The sequence below is a fragment of the Pseudochaenichthys georgianus genome, chromosome 3 (genome assembly GCF_902827115.2).
Source record: "Pseudochaenichthys georgianus chromosome 3, fPseGeo1.2, whole genome shotgun sequence".
In the NCBI taxonomy this organism is placed as follows: Eukaryota; Metazoa; Chordata; class Actinopteri; order Perciformes; family Channichthyidae; genus Pseudochaenichthys; species Pseudochaenichthys georgianus.
Window position 1 is genome coordinate 30,482,975 of NC_047505.1, and position 13,079 is coordinate 30,496,053.

Below are 13,079 nucleotides of genomic sequence, written 5' to 3' on the forward strand. Positions count from 1 at the left end.
CCTGTTAAGAGGCGGACAAAAGTGAGCGGCGAGGACCAGCTCGCCGCTGCACCAATGTCTTGGATGGGAGACATCCATGGACAGAGCCCAGGATGCAGCCAGACCCTGAGTCGAAAGAGCTGGCGGACCCGAGGGTGCCTGCGAACTCTGACTCGTATGGGCCCCAAAGCAATTGCTTCCACAAACCAGTGGGAGAGCCGTTGCTTAGTAACAGGCTTACCCTTATAAGGGTTAGCCCAGGACACAAGGGGTTGGTCATTATGACGAAGCACCCTTGATCTGTCCCTGTACGTGCGTAAAGCACGGGCTAGACACGGAAAATCCGGCCGCTGTTCCTCGGAGGAATACAGTGGCGGGGAGGATGCCTCAATGTCAAATGTGGTACCTGAACCAACCGCCTTAAGATAAAGGCAGGGTTGGGCTTCAACCCCACTCTATTTGCCCTGGGGCGAACTGAGTGCATGAAGACTGTACATATAGTGCATGAGTGCCACCGGCTCGCTTGGCAGCTGCCAGGGTCAGCTTCATGTCACACTGTATTCAGATTGTACCACTCACGGGCCAGGCCCATAGAGCCAAGCGCTCTGGGTGTGGGTGAAAGATCGCCCCCCCCCACTTGGAACAGTATGTCCCTGCATAGTGGGAGATGCCATGGCTGCCCGCACAGCAGCTGATATATCTCCGCTAGCCAGTACATAGCTGGCCAGTGCGGAGCTATCAGGATAAGTGTGTGGCGTTGCTCTCTCACTCTGGCCAGAGTTGGGGGTATCAGAGCCAGGGGTGGGAACGCGTACAGAAGGCCCGGGGGCCAATCGTGCGTGAGTGCATCCACGCCTAACGGTGCATTTAGATCGCGCATCGAAAAGAACAGCTGACACTGAGCGTTGTCTTTCGATGCGAACAGATCCACCGCGGCTCTGCCGTAACGCACCCACAGCTGGCTCACAATCCTTGGATGTAGAGTCCAGTCTGCATAAAGTGGTGTACCTCTGGACAGTAGATCTGCCCCGAGGTTCATCACTCCCGGTACGTGTGTCGCTCTCAGAGAGAGGATACGTCTACCACTCCATAGGATCAGTTTGCACGCCAGTGTGTGTAACTGGAGAGAACGCAAACCCTATTGGCGGTTAATATACGATATTGTGGTCGTATTGGTGAGAAACACCGCTAAAAGCTCCAACTAATTTATGTGCGCCCGCTGGAGGTCTCTGCTCCAGAGACCCCTCACCGGGCGACCTTCATAAATACCTCCCCAACCTGTCAGACATGCGTCTGTGGTGACCACTTTCCGTGAAAGGACAGCACCCATAGGCACACCTCGAACTAGAAAAGTTGGGTGCAGCCAGTGGCGCAGTGCCATTACGCATTTCACAGTAACCATCACTCTTAGTTTTAGGGCGGCCACCCGACACTGAAACTCCCTCATGTGTAAGCGTCCCAGTCATACGACCAGGATGGCTGACGCCATGAGCCCCAGCAATCGCAGGTATGATCTGAAGAGAACATGTTTGCGCAGCTGGAAAAGAGCGAGACAAGCTCTGAAAGCTTTCACTCTTTCCGCTGACAAGCGAGCTGAAAAGGGCACCCAGTTCAGGCGTAAACCCAGGAAGAGTATAGTCTGCGCGGGGCACAACATGCTCTTCTCTGTGTTTATTATGAAACCCAGGTTGAGCAGGTGCTTTACGAGGACATTTGTCTGCGTAACAGCCTCCTGCTCCGACTGTGCGAGAAGCAGCCAGTCGTCCAGGTAGGTCGCCAGGCGAATACCCTGTTGTCTTAACGGGGCTATCACGGCTTCCGTACATCGCACAAACACCCTTGGACTGAGAGACAGACCGAAGGGGAGTACTCTGTATTCATAACAGATCCCCTGAAATGCGAATCTCAGATATTTCCTGTGTGGGTAATATACTGGGATGTGAAAATACGCATCTTTCAGGTCGACTGATGTAAACCAGTCGTCTTGTCGCACGAGCCGCAGCAGAGATGTGTGAGTGAGCATTCTGAACTTATATCTTTTTAGATATTTGTTCAGAGCCCTCAAATCAAGTATTGGCCGAATTCCGTTCCCTCCCCGTTTGGGAACGAGGAAGTACTTGGAATAGAAGCCGCCCTGACTCTGCTCGGCGGGTACAATAGATATAGGTTGGTGAGGTTGAGCCATCTCGCTCTTTCCTGCACCACCATGATCCCCATTGCCTTGCCCGTAGCCTGAACGGCGCAGCGTTGGACACGGAGACAAATGTCCGTGACGGCTGCCATCTCGTCCAGAGTGGCTGCCCCCGGGTTACCCGACAGGTCCTCGCAGAGCTCCTTTTGGTAAGCGGTTAGCAGCGAGGACACATTCAGGGCCCTGGTGGACTTTGTAGGACCGTTCAGTCATTGTCGACTGAAATCGGTCCGACTTTGCTGGCAGCGTTGGGTTCCTGCTTGGTGACGGGCCCAACCTCGGTAGGAGGTGGGCCGCTACCAGCGGTTCCATGGGCGGTATGCGGAGCAGGCCGAGCTTCTCCATTCCGTCACAGTCTAGGGAGGAGGCACCCTGGATTGGGACCTTGTTGCTGAAGGGCCGGTCTCTCCACGAGACCGACACCTCATCCAACATCTCCGGGAAGACCGGAAGGAGTTGCCTCTTCGTCCGCACTGCTTGGGGAAAATGTTTCCCTTCGTAGCGGGACCTGGAGGTCTCCTTGGCCATTTCAGGCCACGGGATGTAGAGTCTGGCCGCGGCGCGTTTACACACGGCCTGGAGGTCCATGCTCCGACAGGGCGAAGCTGGTGTGCTATCGCCCGGGAGAGCAGCCCTCGCTCCAGGCTTTGCAGCCTGAGCCGATGACATGAAGATGTCCTCTTCATGTTCATCCGACTCGGACAGGAGGAACACCGAGGCGTCCTCTTCATCCTCATCGTAGTCCAGCTCGAGGCCATCCTCTGCGGGTGAGACCATGGTGAGGTCTAACCGGGAGCCCCAGCTCGGTAAAGCGTGGGGTCCCGTTCCCGCGTGTCTTGCCGTCACCGGGTCCCGGCCTGCCAGGGCGCGGGATTCCGGTTCTGCAGCCATCGCAGATAATGAGCCCCAGACCGACACGGATAGGGGTTCACTCTCTGCGGCGGACGCCCCCGTGTCTTGACTGCCGGCCGGCAGGTCAGTGGACATGGGGGGGTCCTGCTCCGACAGGCTAGCTTGGCGTGCTAGCCGTCGGCGGAGGCTCTTCACGGTGAAGCGGACACAATGTCCGCACGAGCCGGGGTTGTCGATAGCGCCTTGGGCGTGTTCCAGCCCGAGGCAGGACGAGCAGACCTGGTGTGTGTCTGTGCCCGAGATCTTCAACCCGCAGCCGCAGAGTCGAACCACCGAGTCCCTGACTCCATCTTGTTCGCCTCGTGGCGTGGAGAGGACCCGCTCTCAACAGGTAAATTGGGAGAAAAAGGTGTTACCACCCTGTCCTTAATCTGGAGAAAAGGACGGTGTGGGTCTTTTATTCCCGGAGAATACTGACTGGTGTGACAGTATGCTCCTTTAATCATTTCCTCCTCTGTGGGGAAGAGAAAAGAAAAAACGTCCTCGCTACCGTGGTGTCGATAGTGAGGGAGCGAGCTAGCAACAGGTGTGTTGCTAGCTTGAAAAAATCAGACCTACCTTACTTTCCGGGGAAAGAGAACGGCAAGGTCGATTTCAATACTAACTGGCGTTGGTATTACCGTTGCCCGTCGACCGAAATGGTTATATTTGGGTTCAGTCTGTGGACCGTTAAGCTTGTCCGGCTACTGTAGAGATGTGCTCTGAAGCGAGAAGAGGTGTTTGAATGACGCATGCGTCGTGGCGCAAGCTACTTATAGGGGGTGAATTCCCTGACGTTGACGTCAAGATCACCAGCCAATCAGGATTGGCGTAATGAGATTGATGCTTCTGTTTGCTCCGCGATGAGGCGCATCCCATAGTGAGACATCGAACGGAGTGTTATGAATGAGAACTCCTGAGGAGTTACTGAACATAATTGTTGATCACTTAACCAACATCAATCTGGGATATTGCTCTCAAACACTGTCGTTTTGTATAATTACATGAAAACTTCTGGTTACAAAACAGCAATAAGCTTGCTCATTTCATTACTCTTGCAGGCAATACATTTACTAAATAGCAAGCTTCTGACAAAGAGAGTGTGTAAATCAAAAGAATAAGATCATAAAAGCTGTTCCAACATAAGCATTGTTATCCTCTCTTTGAAGCCGTGTTATTTCAAAACAAAGTGTTAGCTGAAAATGTATTGGTTTATCAGCCTTATTCTCTCCCACATAAAATAGTATATTTTGAATTTTTTGAATCATATTTAACAAATCATTGCAAAGACAATCTTTGCCAGGTGAAGGCTTTCTTAAAACAGTGGCTGTAGCAGTCCCCCAAGGTAGAGATAGACAATTTTCTAAAGTGCTGTTTAAAAGGCTTTAAGTGGAGAGCAATACAATTAAAGTTTGCTCAGTTGGCCTCAGAGTTGCGTTTTTTCAAGTCGCAGGACCATTTACAAAAGGCAAAAAAGAAAAGCATGTTGCATCAATAATCTTTGGTATGAATTTCAGTAAGGCTGATGAATGGGCATTGAAAGGTCAGTCTGACAACCCGGCGCATCTATTCATGAAAATTAGAGGTCAACAAATCTCTGAAATAAAATATTACCTTAAAACACAACACAATATAAAACATTCTAATTCATTCCAGCAGGAGTGCCAGGGTTACGGCTGGCTCACACTCCTTCCCCTCCTCCTCCCCACTCTAACTAATGAGAAGCTATAAAAGAGGAGGTTTGGATAGTGTTTATCTATGTGGCTCTGAGGGGGCCAAGGTGCCCTCACACACAGTAGTGTGTTGAGAGGGTGACTGCTGGGCATAATACTTCACACATCAGCTGCCTCTCACATATGGCCGTCCTCGCCTAGCCCTGGCTCCTGCCCCATCTGCCTTCCCACCTCGGTCCCCAAAGTTTGTTTTTTCATCCAGTGATTGGCTGGGTCTGAGTCCTTATTGTGTTGCCACATCACCTCGAAAGCCTGTCGTTCTGTCAGTCCATTCCCCTTTTTCATTGTCATGTGCACATACCAATTTGTCCTTCTCAACTCAATACAGTCACCCCCCTACCACGTAACCTTCCCTCAATCCCTCCCCCCTTGGAACACTGCCCTTGTCCTGCCAAACTTGGCGTAGGGTCACATCTGGAATGGAGAATTATTACCGACCCATCCCAACCCTCCCTTCCATCTACTCACAGATGGCCTGTTGATTTTAAGCCCTTGACTGTACAGTGAATGGAGCCTGTTGGCATAAGGATGGTTAATGTATGGAAAAGCATGTCAAGGGCTGCAATGGCTGAATCGTATTTATTTTACAGATGCAAGGATTATTACTAAACAGTTCACACTTATACATTTCCAAAGTAATGATCTCCTCAGGTGATCATGGGAATTGATCTGCTGCTTGGTAAGGCCAAGCAGTAATGCACAGATATATTAGATTACTGGGCTGGATCAGCCTAAACTGCTTTGGATTGATGGAGCAGAGTATGACCTGTTTGGCAGCAGTTAGGCTGGGGAGGGATGAGTTTAACCTGACATATCCTCTTTCAAATAGTGAGGATTAAGTGCCATGTGTTTTCGATGCTGGTCGCTACTTGATTTTCACACTGCTCACGTCTTACTCTGTAGTTGTTTATCACCAAATGTAATGTTTACAGTGCTTCTCCTTTAACTCCCAGTTATCCTTAAACTGTATGTTATTCTGCACTTAATATTGATTGAATGTATGAATGAAGCACAACATGTATTTGCAGATAATCTTTGCACAAGGGAGTTGGCAGATTTTCTAATATTCCACAGGGTTTTTTATCCATGTAAATAAAATATTATTGTATTACATTTATTTTCTGTGTTGAATTAATGTAAACATTGTTTTGTCTTTTATTTTTGCTCAATATAAAGCTTGCAGTTGTTATTTTCCAAACAATTACGGCAGCAGGTTATCCACTAACAGCTGCCGGATGCTCTCGGTTTAAGATGTAGACTGAGTGTTAGTTTTGTCTGATGCCACTTTATTATGGAATTCCATTTGCCACTTGTTAACGGACACATTTATTCAAAAAATGGTATTATCAACTTCTCTGTCATTCTCTGCACAATAAAATATTACTTCTGATTATTTTCCTGATTAACAGTTATTTTTACTTCAACTAGGATACCTTAAAAAAGTGTAGTGTAATTCAAGTAGGAAACAAAACACACCACTGAATTTGTCTCTTTAACAGTATAGCGCAACAATATTTTGTTGAGGAAGACCAATTAACGACGATTCTAGTTAACATTTGTGTATAAAATCATTATTAAGAAATATTCTAGTCTTAATTGCTGTATGTTATCTGTTACACTTCATAAATTAAAGTCAAAATCTGGTTTGGGAATTTGTCACCTATTTGTTTCTGTAGCATTTGCCAATAAACATGAAAGAATATATTTTTTAAATGTAGATCACCTGCACCAAATGCCCCTTTATCCATATAATGGCAAACACATTTGACTAAAACGACTGCTTGCTCAGGAGTTATCAAAAATAATCTAAGGCCGCAGGGACGCAAACGATGAATTGCCAAAAGTGTTTCTATCTGCCTTCTCTCTGTTCTGCCAACCGACTAAAGGAAGATTTCTTATCCAAAAAAATGTAACTTTCATACGGTGATCGACTAAATCTACAGATCCCAAAACATTTTATTTGCAGTTTGTGTTCTGTCATAAACATAATACTGGTCTGTTTGTCGACCTGGCTTTTGATACAAGCAGCAAGTGTATCTGAACTTCTATAAATAATGTGATTAAGGAAAAGAATGTCTGTGTACAAATCTTGGTGAAATAATTGTTCCATGTACAGTATGTAAATTACATCATAATGCGTATACTTGAAGTATTGAAGTTAGAAAACAAATGGGTCCCCATCACCCTAATAGGTTTTCACATATTCCGGTGCATGCTGTTTGGTTTCATTTACCGCTATGTCACTTGCAGTGTTTTCCCACATCAATTTGCAACATTGTCTTTTTGCTATTTAAAAACTCACAGTAGTACTGTACTGTAGTATGTCTTTGTGCATTCATGCTAAAAGTAGAACAGAGGAACACTGGGAATAAGGAACAACAACAAAGAAAAAAATACAGATTTACAGAAGAGATTGGTTATAACCAACAACCTAGCAAACTCAATTCTAGATGCATGGTTGCCAGAAAAGTTGAACGTGTTTTACATGTTGACTATAAAGCAGCCTCTCTGAAACTGTTTACAATTGTGGATCTCTTGGCAGTAATGGCACACCATTGCTTTATAACAAAAAATAGGTGAGAAATTAAACACTTTATAATCAAACCCCAGATTATTGCAATGCGTAGCCTTCCAACATGTCTATCTTCCTCTGTCATTTTTCTATACAACTGTCCTTATGGATGCAGTTTGTTTTTCTTTGTGTAATTCATTCATGGAGAAAGTGAGAAAATCCCATCTAAATGGAGGCATTGTGAAACACACTTGGTACAGTATATTAATAATATAATTAAAAAACACGTATGAAGGGATACATTGCAAAATGGAGGTCAGCTTGTTGTTTCCATTAAACCATTTCAACTTGATTAATCTGCTGCAACCTTTGTGCACACCCAAACAGTTGGCCTGGGGAATTTCTGTCTGAAATTGCATTTGGCAAGCCTCCGTCAACACCTCTATCCCCTACTATTCCCCTGCTGGTAGATTCTGGCAGCACAGGTCATACTGTATTTGGTCATGTGTTGTATGATTAAAGAAGTGCATTATATTCAAAAGATACAATAATCGTGGAATTCTTTTAGCATCTTGTACATTGTTTTGCCACAAAAACATGCTTCAGGCCCATATCCACAAAGCCCCTTTTCTAAACACCAGCATCTGTTTAACAATTGTTAGGAGTGAGCACTTCCATCGCATGCAGTCTCCTTCTGAAAAAGCACAGCATTTCAGCATATTTTTTCTGAGAACACCAACGTTATTGCGGTCCTCTCCAAGAACTTCTTGAGTTCCGTCACTGTTGAAATTGAAGGAAAAAGTTGTTTTGACAGTGTCTTTCAGATGAGAACTATCATAACAAAGGCCAACAAGTTGGCAGTGCATACCCTGGGTGTTGCTGCTGGTGAGTCTATGACTTTTAGCGCAGTCTGAGCGATGAAACTCATTCATACAAAGTATGCGAGCAAGAATCTTCAAATGGTTAGCGGTTAAAAAACAATGTCACAACAAATTTGTAGAAGCATAAACATAGAATCAAAAAGAAGAATGTTTCTCATACATGCATTGGTGAAAGGTTTCTGAGATATTGTTGTCATAGAAACAATAAAGAAAACGCTAGGGGTTTCCTGATGAAACGTTGGTAGGAGCGCCCTGCCAGCACCTTTCTGCCATTGAAAAGGGCGTATGTAAACCATGATGTAAACACAGGCCCTTAGTTAACTGTGTACATAGTACAACTTGATGAAAATGTTAAGAGTCAAGTTTGTTAGACACAACTTGTTCAGCGTCCTTTTAATATCATCTCAGTTTATGCTTTATTTTTCCAAAAAGTACAAAGTCTTCTATGTCCGTTATCCTGCCTGCACAGGGAGGTCAGATACGTTCTGCTATTGAGCATCTGCTCTAGACCTGGTGGGGACTGAGGTAATATCTTACTCAAAGGCAGGTGACTGCAGGTCACCCTTGAAAAAGAGATATTTTGATCTCAAGGGGCTTTCACCTGGTTAAATAAAGGCTTCAAACAAACAAACAAAAGACATTTAGAAGTTGGATGCTTAAAGTCACAAGGTCCTGAAACAAGGCCTTTAAGATGAAGGGTGGTGTCCCTGCTTACTCCAGACATCTGTTTATTTAATGGGATCTTCAGGGAGGGCAGCAGGATTTTGAAACAGCAATGTTTGTGGGATAATTCCTGACTAGCCGTAGCCTTGTGGTGTATGACATTCTCATGCTATAACAATGAGGGATGCATTCATTACTGCAGTTAAGGAATACACGGAACTGGCAGTGATTGCAGTAGACCGCACATAGTCATGCAGAATCTCTGTTGAGTCATGGCCTGTAAGCTTGGAAACAAAGGGATAATTGTAGGATCCCAAACCTTGTCCTCCACAGAAATAAAGAAATATAGACAGAAAATCAGTTGGTGATATAAGCTTATGATTTGCAACTTACATTGGAACAAAGACCAGATTCCTAGTCTTGCAGAAAGATAGGTAGGGGCTTCTATTTCGTTTTTACTTTCTATAATATTAAGGGATTTATTGTGTATTTTGAATCCAATAAACAGTGTATTCATATACTATAATCTCAAAATGATTACAATAAATGATTTATATTAAAATAAACGATTTTGCATTTGACCTGAAACACAATCAGCAGCAACTGTATTTTGAATTTTCCTTTGATATCTTTCAATATCTACAGGACATGCTTGTCTCATGAAGCACCAATTACCTGTACATTGCTGTGTTTTCCTCAAGCAGCAGTCAAAAGAACAATGGAAAATAAAGTTCTTGTTTTTTCTGGTTGAGATTTAGACCATTTTAATTAGCTTCTTTAGACATCCTTGTTTGTTGTTAAAGTTAGTTTATTAAATTAAGTACTTAATAAACTGCCTCAATATATAATTAAATGTATTGTATAAGGTCCCATATTTTGCAACATGGCAATAGAATAGACCAGTGCTGTTGAACATTAGAAACAACAATGGCAATGGTGTTGCTTTTTGTGCAGTGACAGAGTGGTTCACTACTGATAACATAACCCAAAGGAAGACCCTGGGCAGCGTCTATGTAGCATACGCTTAACCTGTTTCTAGAAGGATAGGGAAACCATAACAAATCTGCAGATGGATGAAACTTGTTCTAGTTCAGTGTTTTAAACAGCTCGACATAACAAACTAGACCGTCTAAAAGGGTGTAGCAGCAGGAAAGAGAGAATATCCAATACAATTCAAAACAAATGCAATATATCTGGTCTTTATCGTCAAGGGTACTCTGCACTAGGCTACCCTAATCCTCCATCACTCGGCATCCTGCCACTAAACAAAGTGAAACATTTTCAAAACAAGCTTTGATATTCTTCTAGGATCATGAACACTTGACTGCAGAAGTGGCCTGGAGGTTATAACAGCATTCTGACTGAACATTTGCTAGTTCTGGACTGACTATAAAAAGCTGAGTGAACGCCACTCTTACCCTCCACAGCTACAATCAAAATGCGGATGAGCAGGGCACGCAACCATTAGTTGTTCCAGGGGAGTTGCACAGTTGCCAACAGAAAAAAAAGAAGTAATGGTAGTGCTCAAGTGTGAGTGTAAAACCCTGAGTGGGTTTCAGACTCTCTGGCTTCAACAGCCTGCTCTAGCTGTGTGTGTGTGTGTATGTTTGCATGTGTGTGTGTGTGTGTGTGTGTGTGTGTGTGTGTGTGCGTGCGTGCGTGCGTGCGTGCGTGTGTGTGTGGTTTTGTGTGTGTGTAGGTAAAAATACTTCTACATTAACTCGTCTTATTAAGTCAACAGTATAAAGTCAGTTGTAATGTCTTGAAACACCAACACACTGAGCCTTCCTTCGAAATCTGTGTTGGAGAATATACTCTAACCATGGAAGTACATTTAATATTCATTGCATCACCTTACCTCATTTTTTTGTATCATTGTGAGAATGGCAGAGGATGTGAGCGGACTACTAATTTACCTTCATTTTGCATTTGAAAGTCACAGCGATTTCTGTTATTACGGCTCTGTCAAGCTGGTGGAGGCGGGATTGATGGGGCCGCTGAGCTGTTCCCGAATGCTCAGATGAGAATAGAGGTTACAGTCTTTTTCTCATCAACACCTGTGACACTTAGTTGAGTGGAGGCTTGTAGTTTTGACTGACAACTAAATGCGGAGGCTTGTCACATACTTATATTTGGATAAGAGGCAGCATGTGACTCTAATTTCTACAAAACACTGCAATCCATGGAGCATAGCAAGACATGGTTAGAGAGGGGTGTGAAAAGGGGAGATATAAAGGGAGAGGGAGGGAAGAGAAATGAGAGAGGAGTAAAAAGTTAGAAAACGGGTGTGAGGTCAAGTGGAGCAAAGACAAAAACGAATGAAAAGGGAAGCAAAAATATGTATAATATATATGGCATAAACTTGCATCACCAGTAGTGTTGTCCGTACTTTTATTAGCTTACTAGTGTAGGACCAGCCTTATTTTACACAACAGCAAGCAGAGGTCTAGGCAGAGGCAAACAAAAACATGTCCAGCTAGAGCAAGAACAGACAACGCTTATGAAACTCTTGTTCTATGCCAGCAGAGCTTGGACGCCCAATTGACCCTCATAAAAAGAACGGGTAAACAAACCAGATGCAGGGAAAGGTTTTGTCTGTACAATTGGAAAGTGATGACAGGCTCTGCAGTGATTACAAGGTAAGCAATTGGACAAAAGGGAGCTTGATTTGGTCCAAGTACACATCCAGAGATGATTTATCTCTAGTATGAAGGTAGAAACATAACATTACTACATTGGTAGTTAGGGTGGGGGATATTGCTGCTAACAGTCACCAATTAAAATGTGGTTCAAGCGTTATGGTTTTATTTGCTAAAAAATCACAAAGAATACCAATTTTATTTTGTGTTATTTTGAGTTTTTGAGTCACAATAGGGCAGGCTGAACTAACTCATTATTTTTCTTTAACAGGCAGCATTTTCTTTTTATCTTTCATTTACTATTCATATAGTCACTGAACTTATCAGTAAGAAGGATATTTGCAGAAGTTTAGCATTAAGAAGTTTCTTTTGTCTTAGTTTATCTCTGTGTCATCACAACTATTTTTTGATTATAAAACAATACATTATCTTTTTCAAACTTTTCCTTTTTTTTTGATGCAATCATTTCTCACACCGCTTTTGTTAGTTCATAGCAAGCTGCGGTAAATCCTGCAATTGGCACCCTTGAATTGAGAATCAATATTGTATCAGGAATTGTTATGAATAAAGAATCTATTTTGATTAAATTGGAGAGATACTAGAGATAAAGATTCCCACCTAAAGCCATGTTGGTCAAAAGCGATCCTGGTTATAAAGGGGTAAACATAGCACAACGTTTTCAATGTCATGTTCTACATCTGTCATAGCATAGCATCTGTCAGTAAACATAATGCCAAAAAGAGAAAAAAGCATTGAGACTTCTGAGGAAAACTGGTTGATTATCTGTCCTCTCTTCTCCTCCCCCTCCGTTATGTTTACATGGTAAATGATGATATGACCTATGATAATGAAGAGAGACAGGCGGAGGTCCCACCAGACGGTATAAGAAGGCATGTGGTCACCATGATCCTGCCATAAATGTTGCCCCTTTCATTTCTGCTTTTGCCTCTCAGAGTGTAATTTGGTCTTTTTTGCATGAGTGCTTATAACAGATCCTAGTCCCCTCCAAAGCAGACATCCGTTGGCAGTTTATCTAACTCCACAGAACTCCTTCATCAAAACAGACCTCCAGCTGTCATAGTAGACATGCTTCCAGCCACCACACTGAGGGGAGAAGAGGTTCATTCCAACAGAGATGCTCAGGTTCCTCTGCGACACACAAGCCCTCCGGAAGTAGGAAGCTGAAGCAAAGGGAGCTTTTTCTCTCTCCTGTGGCTCACTGTGCAAAGCTAGTTATTATCAGTAGGAGGAGGTGAGAGAGCACGTTATGAGGCAACAAGGTGCCGGATGAATGCATCTCTTTCTTGCTTTCTTTCTTTCTTCTTTTTCCTTGTATCTGCTCAACAGTGTCTCTCCCTCGCTGTGCTTCTTTCACCTTTCCTCTCCCCATGTCTCCCCCTCTGCTCCTGTTCCACACAGCTGACAACAACACAGGTAATTCTGACTAATGTGACAAATAAACTCTTCTAATCTCAACAAAGCGGCTGTTGCTTTCTCCTGTGCATTCATCTATGTTGAATCAAAGGTTTTATGCAAATAAAGGTTTTTACTGGGTCTTACTTTTCATCCAAATAAGCAGCTATATCAGGT